The sequence below is a fragment of the Lepus europaeus genome, unplaced genomic scaffold, assembly GCF_033115175.1.
Source record: "Lepus europaeus isolate LE1 unplaced genomic scaffold, mLepTim1.pri SCAFFOLD_66, whole genome shotgun sequence".
NCBI lineage: Eukaryota > Metazoa > Chordata > Mammalia > Lagomorpha > Leporidae > Lepus > Lepus europaeus.
This window is the reverse complement of record NW_026909534.1, coordinates 611,179-622,501: the sequence shown is the minus strand read 5'-3', so window position 1 is coordinate 622,501 and position 11,323 is coordinate 611,179. Positions and strand designations below refer to the sequence as shown.

Sequence of the window (11,323 nt, the reverse complement as noted above, 5' to 3'; positions counted from 1 at the left end):
ATTTCTTTAAATGTCTGGTAGGATTCAGCAGTAAAGCCATCCAGTCCTAGGTTTTTCTTTTTTTGGAGAGCCTTTATTAATGATTCAATTTCTGTCTTTGTTATGGGTCTGATTAGGTTTTCTGTGTGTTCATGGCTCAATTTTGGTTGGTTGCATATGTCTAGGAATCTATCCATTTCTTCTAGGCTTCCTAGTTTGTTGGCATACAGCTCTTTGTAGTAATTTCTTAAGATTCCTTTTATTTCTATGGTGTCTGTTACATTCCCTCTTTCATGTCTAATTTTATTAATTTGGGTCTTCTTTTTTTGCTAGTGCAGCCAATGATGTATCAGTTTTATTTTTTCAAAAAATCATCTCTTCATTTTGCTGATATTTTGTATTTTTGTTTCAATTTTGTTAATTTCTTCTCTAATTTTAATTATTTCTTTCTTCTACTGGTTTTGGGTTTGGTTTGCTGTGTTTTTTTTTTAAATCCTTGAGATGCATTGATAGCTCATTTATTTTTTGTCTTCCCAATTTCTTTATGTAGGCACCATTTGCAATGCCACAATGCTGGCCCCGAAAATGGAATTTTGAAATCCATGTATACAACAAATTTTTGAATTTTGTATGAAATATTTATGCTATTAAAATTATAAATGGATTTCAAAACACATCTTTAATTCCATTCTTCCATGAATTATCCAAAGTACAATCATATATATGTATTCTATTTTTTGCCATAATTTCAATATTGCATGCTGATCAGTGATTATAACATGCACAATATTTGTTTTGAGGAACAACAGATTTTTTTCTTAGTACTTGAAGGTTAACTAGTAGAATCTTATTTTATAAAACTTTTTACCATGTTTGATCTGTTCATTCACAGTAAGAACATTCCAAATTTATCTGTCATAGTATTGTTTTTGTAATATCAACTTGTTTTCATCAGATTAGTTCTTGTGAATATGAGACTGCTGTGAAAGTATATAAAAAATCACAGCTATTTTATCTTATTTGTGGACTGTAACTTTATGAATAAGGTATCACTATTTTTATTAAAGATTTATTTTATTTGTTTGAAAGAGTTACAGAGAGAGGTAGAGACATAGAGAGAGGTCTTCCATCTGCTGGTTCACTCCCTAGATGGCTGCAACTGCTGGAGCTGAGCTGATCCAAAGCTAGGAGCCAGGAACTTCTTCTGGGTCTCCCACATGGGCACAGGGGCCCAAGCACTTGGGCCATCTTCTACTGCTTTCCCAGGCCATAGCAGAGAGCTGGATCAGAAGAGGAGCAGCCGAAACTAGAATTGGCAACCATATGGGATGCCAGCACTTCAGGGCAGGGCTTTAAACTGCTGCACCACAGCGCCAGCCCCAGGTATCACTCTTTATACCTTTTGTCTCAGTTGAATTAAATTATATTTTATTTGAGATTTATAGCAATATAGTAGCATTTTTCTTTTTGTAGTGATCAGCTGACATAATGAATGACACAGTACTATTTGTACCAGGAAGTTCATGACTAACCGACCACTTCAGAGGGAACAAATGGTCTTTGACATGCTCCACTCTGGGCAGGCAACTGTTCCACAGAGATTTGGGAAAAACTAGCCAAAATGTGCTAGACAACTCCTGATGTCATCTTTGTATTTGGTTTTAGAACCCATTTTGGCGGTGGCAAGACAATGGACTTTGGTATGATTTATGATTCCTTGGATTATGTTAAAAAAATGAAATCAAACATTGACTTGCAAGACATAGCCTGTATGAGAAGAAAAAGATCTCAACACAACAGCAACAGGAGTGTTACAACACATTGAAGAAGTTCAGAGGAACTGCCAAATCCAATGTTAGTGCTGGCAAAAAGTTGAAGGAGTAAAGATTTTGTATTGACTTTATGGTGATTTTGTGAATTTTTCATAAGAATTAATAAACTGTACAACTTTAAAAAAATAAATGTATGGAGTGAACTGTGGGGTACTAGTGCTTTACTCAGTTAAATGATGCAGGAGAAACTACAAAGAAGAAATGCTGACAGTCTACAGTGACTACTTTGTGCTGCAAATAATTGAGTGTGGGGCAATTATTAGCTCAATCTCAGGCACAGCCATGTTCTAGCTTTTCCTTTTCCTGCACTGTTTATTCTAGCAAATTGCACTTGGATGATGAAGTCCAACCAGTGGTTGGAATACTTTTTTTCTGTAACCCAATCATCCCCTCACAGCAGCAGTGCTTTAAAGAAAGTTTTCCAGGTTCTCTGCCAAGCATACCTTGAAGGATCTCATCAAATAATAAAACTTTTATACATTTCTTGTCAAAGTTGAGTCACTGATACCATTATTCTCATAAAAATATTACTAATCTTATCTTTGAATTTTATTTTGTATTTCTTCTTTTGGCACCACACTTTTTATTTGAATCTTCAAAGAATATAAAGACATGATGACATCTGATGCCAAACCATGCCAGTGATAATAAAGGAACAGCAAAACAATTAACAACAAAAAGAAAATTATTTAAAAAACAAATATTTCACATTTTGCAGCAGTGCTCTGGCAGCATTGGCAAGTATTTCTGGTCAACTTCTTCAAAAATGAGGGATTTGAACAACTCCCTGATCTGAGCAAAGGTACTACCACATTTGCCCCTGAGAGTTTACATTCTGAGTCACTACATGTCACACTGCTCCACTCAGCAGACTTTGTAAACTTGATCTTCATAAGTAACTGTATTGTGCATGATTACAATGAGAACAGACTAAAAACACAACAGATAATGGCAGAAAAGGAAACAAAGCATCCTGTTAGGCATCAGAAGATCACTGCTGGCCAGGTCCTTCATGTTATCAGCTTCAAGAAAAACTCTGATATTCATTTCTCAGCAAACCCAATATTCAGAAGCTTACCCAGCAGGCTCAAGTCAAAGGTTTTAGAGATAGTCTTCCCCTTCTTGCCCTATTATTTTTATTTTTTGGTAAATATTTCAGACAAACCATGAAATCAAACTCTGCTTTATATAAAAACTGAATTTTTTTAGACTTTTATTTAATGAATATAAATTTCCAAAGTATAGCTTATGGATTACAATGGCTCCCCCATCCATAACTTCCCTCCCACCCGCAATCCTCCCCTTTCCCACTCCCTCTCCCCTTCCATTCACATCAAGATTCATTTTCAATTCTCTTTATATACAGAAGATCAGTTTAGTATATATTAAGTAAAGATTTCAACAATTTGCTCCCACATAGCAACACAAAGTGAAACATACTGTTGGAGTACTAGTTATAGCATTAAATCAAAATGTACAGCACATTAAGGACAGAGATCCTACATGATTTTTTTTTTAAAAATTGATTAATTTTCTATGCAATTTCCAATTTAACACCAAGTTTTTTATTTCATTTTCAATTATCTTTATATAAAGAAGATTGATTTAGTATATACTAAGTAAAGATTTCATCAGTTTGCACGCACACAGAAACACAAGGTGTAATAATACTGTTTCAGTACTAGTTATAGCATTACTTCACATTGGACAACACATTAAGGACAGATCCCATATGAGACGTAAGTACACAGTGACTCCTGTTGTTGATTTAACAATTTGACACTCTTGTTTATGGCATCAGTAATCTCCCTAGACTCTAGTCATGAGTTGCCAAGGCTATGGAAGCCTTTAGGGTTAGCCGACATCAATCTTATTTCAACAGGGTCATAGTCAAAGTGGAAGTTCTCTCCTCCCTTCAGAGAAAGATACCTCCTTCTTTGATGGCCCTGTTCTTTCCACTGGGATCTCACTCATAGAGATCTTTCATTTAGGTCTTTTTTTTTTTTCAAAGTGTCTTGGCTTTCCATGCCTGAAATACTCTCATGGGCTCTTGAGCCAGATCCAAATGCCTTAAGGGCTGATATCTGAGGCCAGAGTGCTATTTAGGACATCTGCCATTCTATGAGTCTGCTGTGTCTCCCACTAAATAAACTGAATATTTTTAATAGTAAAATATGTATCTTTAAATTTCTGTTTATAAAGACATATAGTAACAGTACTACAGAAGATTGGATTTAGTCCCTCCACCCACACAAAGATATATTAAGGCAAAGGCTCCAGGAAAGGCATGTCCATCCTGAATGTGGGCTGGAGATCGAGGTGAACACATCTGCTCCTCATGGAGTCAACAGAAGGGTTTCTCCCACACATTCACTTAGCCTCCTGAATCCCAAAGAAGACTGTTTCAGCCATGTTGATGAACAGACCTGTGTCCACCATGCCTGGGATCATTTTGATAGCCATGTTCACTTGTTATGTTTGTGTACACAAACTTCCAGTCCAGGATAAAGTTCCTATTATCTGTCACCATAGGACCTGCCTGTGGACAGCCATTCTTAGTTGAACCTCACCCCAAACTTCTAGGTCACTGCTAGCCTCACATTTATAAATTGTCGAGGTTTAAAGTTATTTTACAGCCATATGCAATTCTACAAATTACATGTCTGATAAGATTATTATATATAGCAATAAACATGTACTATTACAGAACAGTGATATAAACTTGTAGACAAATACATATGAAGGTGTTAAATCTCCCATCTAAGACTACAAAAGTTATCAGTCATTAATTTACATTAAAATATTATTTATGCACACAAAAATCAGAACATTTACAAGTAAAAATTTCTGTTTTATAATAATTTGAGAAATTTAGCACATCTACAACCACTGTCTAATCAAAATTTTATTTTCATTGACTCAATATTTGTTATTTACAGATTTAAAATAACATTTGATGGCAAAATGTTTATTCTGTGCAAAATAAATTGGTACAATACAGTTCTGGCTCAGAAGCTGACAGAAAAATCAATCAGATTGATGATAGAACAGCCTGGTAAGTGTTGTCAAAAAGATCTGCCCAGGGAATCACTGGTACAATGGAGAGAACAAAGGGGTCAATCCACTGAACTCTGGGCAAGGAATCCCTGGTTACATCCTAGCTCAAGGAAGTCACCAAACCATGTTTTAACTGAGTTCATCTGTACACATTGGAACAATGAAATATCGCTCATCATACAATGTCCTTGGGAAAAGCATTCATATCTGCTTCACACTCACTCTGCACCAGGTACTGTATTAAGGGTTCAGAGAAACAAAGCACATCCTATAGGGTTCCAGTGTGGTTTGAGGGTAAAAGGGCTGAGGATTGTTGGATGTATCATCACTTAGCACTGACCTCTCTATCAATACATAATTTCCTAAAAGGATCAAAGATTTTAAAAGTTCCTCAGCTGCATTTCAGAAGGTGAAACATCCAAAGTTTTGCTATCTTTTGTCATGGATGTTTGGAATGAGATCAGTGTGCATCAGAATTACCTGTGATGCTAAGAAGTGCACATGCACTGCCTCACCCAATGCTTACTGCTTTAGAAACCTCTAGGAGCCTGGCAGTTCTGAAGTAACTCCCTAGTCAAACTCTTTCACTTCAAAGACTGCTAACAAAAACTTGGATCATTCTTAACAGGAACACACACATTGCCATACCACTTGTATTTTTTTTTTTACCATAAAACAATAAGTGTCACAAACCTTTTTAAAGTTCTCATTAAAAAGACTTCTAATCAAAACACAAGAGCAACAACAAATGGCCCACAGCAGTGCTGACTTCAGCTGACACTATGCATAATCTGTGTGCATGCATACATGTGTATCTTCTTCCAGGGAAACAAGAGTTGGGCAAGCAAATAAAGGTTATGAATCCTTGACAATATTTTCAATATTAAACAACTAGTTTTTAAAAGAAAATCTGAACACTGTTACAAATGGGGTAAATTGATACAGCTGTTTGCCTGAACAGACATGTCCAAGGGGTTAGATCACAACCATGTTTTCACTTATTACACCTGTAACATGGGCACATTTCTCATCTGGGTCAGTTGCAGCACCTCAGTAAAATGGAAGTAACAGGACTTCATTCCCAGCTAGTATTGCATGAAAGAAATCAGAAACTTATAAGTAACACAAAAACATTATCTACTTAAAATCTAGTACAGGTGCAGTCTCAAAACCCCCTCATTCATATGTAAGTTTTACATTACATCTGGAAGAATTACTTAATATTAAAAACTTAATTCTTTTGAGTAAACAAGCACAATGGAGTGCTGTTTTTAAGGATTCATGATACAAATATTGTGTTACCTTAGGCACCTTGCATATAAATTAGGGAAAACAATCTTACCAGAAAATGATTTGACAGTAACATCTGTTGACTCTCTTCAGTCTCAGGATATATGGTTCACCCTGAAGTTACACAAATCTAGCTTTTTCCCCTACTCTGCAAGGTTAGAAAAAGCAGGAAGAGAAAACAGGTGTGTTTCAAGCATTTCCTATCAAACAGAAATATTATAAGCTTATGGACAGGTTGGGTGGGGAAAGCTGATAAAAAGCTCCAATGGGAAGTGTTGAAGGAAAAAAAGTTAGTTCATCCATCTTGGAGTCAGTATTTGTTCCTAATGTGGAAGAAAATACAGAGGGGAAATAATCTATTGGTATAGATTCTGTGACATACAAAGCATGAGGATGAAGGCAGGTGCGGCCTGCATGTCTAAGATCAAAACCTGGTGCACCTTTCCAGACAAGAGACAATCATAATGAAGAGGGCAGAGATGTATAAGGAATACCTGTAACACAATCTCGGGTCTTCGAAGACGAAATAAAAACCAGCAGCCAGGAAATGGGGCCAGCCCAGCATTGTGGTATAGTGGGTAAAGCCCCTGCAGTGCCAGCATTCCATATGGGCCCCGGTTCAAGACCCAGCTGCTCCACTTCTGATCCAGCTCTCTGCTATGGCCTGGGAAAGCATAGAAGATGGCCCAGGTCCTTGGGCTGCTGCACCCGTATGGGAGACCTGGAAGAAGCTCCTGGCACCTGGCTTCATGTTGGTGAAGCTCAGGCTGTTTTGCCCAACTGGGGAGTGAATCAGCAGATGGAAGACCTCTCTCTCTCTCTCTCTCTCTCTCTCTCTCTCTCTGCCTCTCCTTCTCTCTGTGTGTAACTCTTTCAAACAATATAAATAAATCTTAAAAAAAAAAAAAAAACAACTTGGCATTCAGGAACTAACAAAAAGTCCCCATACCTACCCAGGACGGCAACCACTGCCGATCTCAGGCGTTCTGTTCTGTGGCAAGGCTGCACAAATCAGCACGCGGGCGAGGGTCCCCGCTTCTTTTCTCAAGGCTTCCTTAGCGCTTGAGAATCCATGCAACGGGAGGCCCAGTAGAGGCTCCTGGCGCCCAGCAGTCCCTCCTCGCTGCCCTCGGCTCAGAGCTTGGATCACAGCCACAGTGTCTGCTAGGCTTTATGACGCTCCGAGGCCTCGGGTTGTGTCACTTCCAGCCCAGGCGTACCAGGGGCCACACCGTCCGAACCCCGGCCCACACTCAGGGGCCCAGATGGACCAAGTCACTCCCATGAGCCAATGGTGTGCTCACCCGCCCTTGTCCGGGGCGACACTGAGCCGGGAAGAGGAACGTTGGCCTCTTCCCTGTTACAGGGGCAGCGATGGCACCAGGGTCAGAGACGCTGACAGTTAACAGGCCTCCGTCCCTGTGACTCCGGCGGCACTCCGGGGCCGCCCTCCTCTCCAGTATCTTCCCTGCACCTGCCTACTACAAGAGCGGGGCCTCGCTGCTTGCTGCTTCCCAGTCATGGACCCTGTCTGAAGGCCGCTTTGGCGCCAAGTAGAAGACAGTGGGCGAGCCTGACACGGAGCCCAGGTAGAGGCTGAACCCGCGCCTTTTTTTTGTGCTATGGGGGCGGCCATGGCAGTGCTGGGTGCTGCACAGTGGGCCGGGCCACTCTCCTCACCACCCGGAGCCTGGGGGAGTGAGGGGCGCCCTCACCGGCAGTGACTGTGTCCTCCTCAGATGCCACCATTCCCTATGCCAGCCCCTCTAGCGTAGCCATTTTTTCTTCTCCGAGGAGACTGTTCGGCTGGGTCGGGCTCCCCTCCTGCTTCTCCACTTTCTCCTTTTGGGCCTCTCCATATTCGCTCTTTCAGTCGCTCCCCAGCTTCTTGCCCCACCAGTTCTTCCTGGCCCAACAGCCACATTGTCTGAAGGGGAGCTTGAAGATAAAGTGTTTGTAACTTCTAATTAGAAGTCTTACAAAAAAAAAATCACTGTAAGTTAAACCAATGATTATTTGTTGTCCTTGTCATTGGTAGCCTTTTTTAGATCATTAGCAAATGTATAATATTATATTATTGATTGTTTTCTATTAGTGTGCATTTTGAATGAACAATAATCGTTTAAACACATTTGACCCAGGTAGAGGGGATGGTTAAGGATAAATAACTTCTGGCACCTTCAATGATAACAAGAAGAGACATGAAATAAGCCTTCAGCACTCTCTGCTGGTGGGTCCTGGCCCCGCAGCCTGGGAGGAAGTGGGAATACAGACAAGATTTAGTTGCTCCTGTTTCACTCTCAGCTGTGGAGACAAAAGCATATCTGAGGTGTTTCACTCTCCTCACTTTTCTTCTTGTCACCGGTATATTTGCTCAAACCCTGCAGAAGGGACAAGATTTGTCTCCCAGGGACATGCTGCTGTATGGTTTAACCCTCAGTGACCTGGATCAACACCCAGAGAGGCTGCCTGACTCAGGGAAAGATTGTGGCAGGCTATGCCAGTCACTTCATTGTGATTGCTGATTTCAGGAAAGATTCAGAGTGTCAGGGATTAGTGGCATAAGGGAATCCCCATCGAGGTCATCCCAGTAATTCCATGGTCTACTTTCTTACCTTAACTAGATTTGATCCTGTTTGGAATTTAAGGTCAAGAATATAGGGCATAGGCACATAATGTGATTTATATGAGAATATGTTATTTTCAAATAAAAATTCTTATGATGTTAAAAACTTAAAAATATTTTTGTGGGGCTGTCGTTGTGACATAGTGGATAAAGCTACTACCTGAAATGCCAGAATCTCATATGGGCACGGGTTCATGTCCCAGCTATTATGCTTCCAATACAGCTCCCTGTTACTGACCTGGGAAAAGCAACAGAAGATGGCTGATTTGGCCATGACCCACCCATGTGGGAGACCTAGATGAAGCTCTTAGCTCTTGACTTCAGCCTGGCCTAGTGCTGGCCATAGTGTCTATCTAGGGAGTTAACCAGCAAATGGAAGAACTACCGCTTTGTCTTTCCCTCACTCTCTAACTTTCAAAACAAATAAATCTTTAAATATATATATATATATGTGTGTATGTATGTGTGTGCTTATATATATATATATATATATAGTAAGCCTCATTTTCATATCTAAAATGCAAATATCAGAACTTGGAATTATGGTTGAATTGTTTAAAACATTAATTTCTTCATCACAAGATCACTGTCTTTGTTTTACAAAGTCAGTAACTCTTCTTACTCTTTGGTCTCTTTTTTAACTACATGTTTGATCCTCACCAAAATGTAGCACACTGACATAATTCCAGATTGTTTGAGAAGTTTCTGTGTACTCTGCCCATTATGATAATTTTCTTCATCTTTACATCAGATTACCTTGGCATATACTAGCCTTTTGCTCTTTAGAACCAAAATTAAAGTTTCTGTTTAATCCCACACAATGTGCTCATGAGATTTTCTTCCTAATTACCTCTGGTTACTAAAGTCTAGGTGTCCACTTAATAGAGGAACGTTAGGAAGAAAGATCATTCCTAAGTGTTAGAATGAGCAGCACAACCACAACTCTAATGGGAAGTTAACAGTCATTGATGAAATTCCAGCAGAGTAATCTGATTTGGTTTCACATACTTTTTTCTTTTTTCCATTTTAACTAATTAATTTTTGTAGATTTTATTTATTTACTTAACAGGTAGAGTTACAGACAGTGAGAGGGAGAGACACAGAGAGAGGTCTTCCATCCACCGGTTAATTCAATGGCAGGAGCTGGGCTGATCAGAAGCCAGGAACCAGGAGCTTCTTCCTGGTCTCTCACACAGGTACAGGGGCGTAAGCACTTGGGCCATTTGCTGCTTTCCCAGGACATAGCAGAGAGCTGGATTGGAAGAGGAGCAACTGGGACTAGAACTGCCATCCATATGGGATGCCAGCACTACAGGTGGAGAATTAACCTACTGCACCACAGTGCCAGTCCCTTTTAATTTATTTTTAAGGTAAACAGAATTCATATAACAAATTTGGGCATGCAGGGATACTTCCTACCCATGCTGTCACCCTTCCTCCTCCTTCCTTATGCTATAATTTTCATAATCCATTTTCATAATCTATTACACTCGTAAGATTAACCCTAAACTAAGTAAAGAATTCAACAAAGAGTAAGCAGGAAATAGCACTGTTCCTCAAAAGCAGAGACAAGGCTGTAAACAAATATTGAATATCAAAATGTCATTTTTGCTCATATAAAAACTTTTTGTGTATACTATTAGTTACCATAGATCAGGGAAATAATATGGTATTTGTCTTTCTGAGACTGGCATATATCACTAAATATAATGGTTTTCAGTTGCATCCATTTTATTGCAAAATACAGGATTTCTTTTTTCCAGCTGAATAGTATTCCATAGTGTGTGTGTGTAGCACATTTCCTATATCCAGTCATTGGTTGATGGACATCTGTCTTCCACAACATCTGTACTAGTTTACAACCCCAACAATAGTGGTTAGGGTACCCTTTTCCACACATCCTCATCAGCATTAATTTTTTTATTGATTTCTGTGTGGGCTGAGGTGCAACCTCATTTTGGTATTTATTTGCATTTTCCTGATGGCAAGTGATCCTGAGTATCTTTTCATGTGCTGACCATTTGAATTTCCTCATGTGAAAAACATCTGTTCGAGTTCTTTGCCTGTTTCTTAAGCATATAAATCTGATTTGAATTGCAGTTATTTTATTTTCTGTATGAAAACTTATCTTATAAGGAAATCAAATGCTCTGTAGACCTATTTACCTTACTTTTGTTGCAATTACTATTTCTGAGTTGCTGTAAATATATTCCAGGCAATATATGAGTGCAATAATAATGCAACATATGAAGTAATTTATCTTTTAAAAAACACAAGTTTCATGAAATTTTATAGCCCTGCAACTTTTGCTTTTTAATCTGTTGCCAAAAGACCTGTGTGTGTGTGTGGGGGGGGGTGTGGATGGGTGGGGATATCTGCTTTCTCAGAGGTTTTTAAGAGCACAGCAAGTGAATATTAGAAAGTATATACTTGGGGCCGGTGCCATGGCTCACTAGGATAATCCTCTGCCTGCGGCACTGGCATTCCATATGGGTGCCAGGTTCTAGTACCGGTTGTTCCTCTTCCAGTCCAGCTCTCT

At 39.4% G+C, this 11,323-nt stretch overlaps 1 pseudogene; it reads left to right on the top strand.

Moving 5' to 3' along the window:
* Positions 1-1,487: 1,487 nt before the first annotated feature.
* On the top strand, positions 1,488-1,863 carry LOC133755641 (small ribosomal subunit protein eS24-like; annotated as a pseudogene).
* Positions 1,864-11,323: the final 9,460 nt, after the last annotated feature.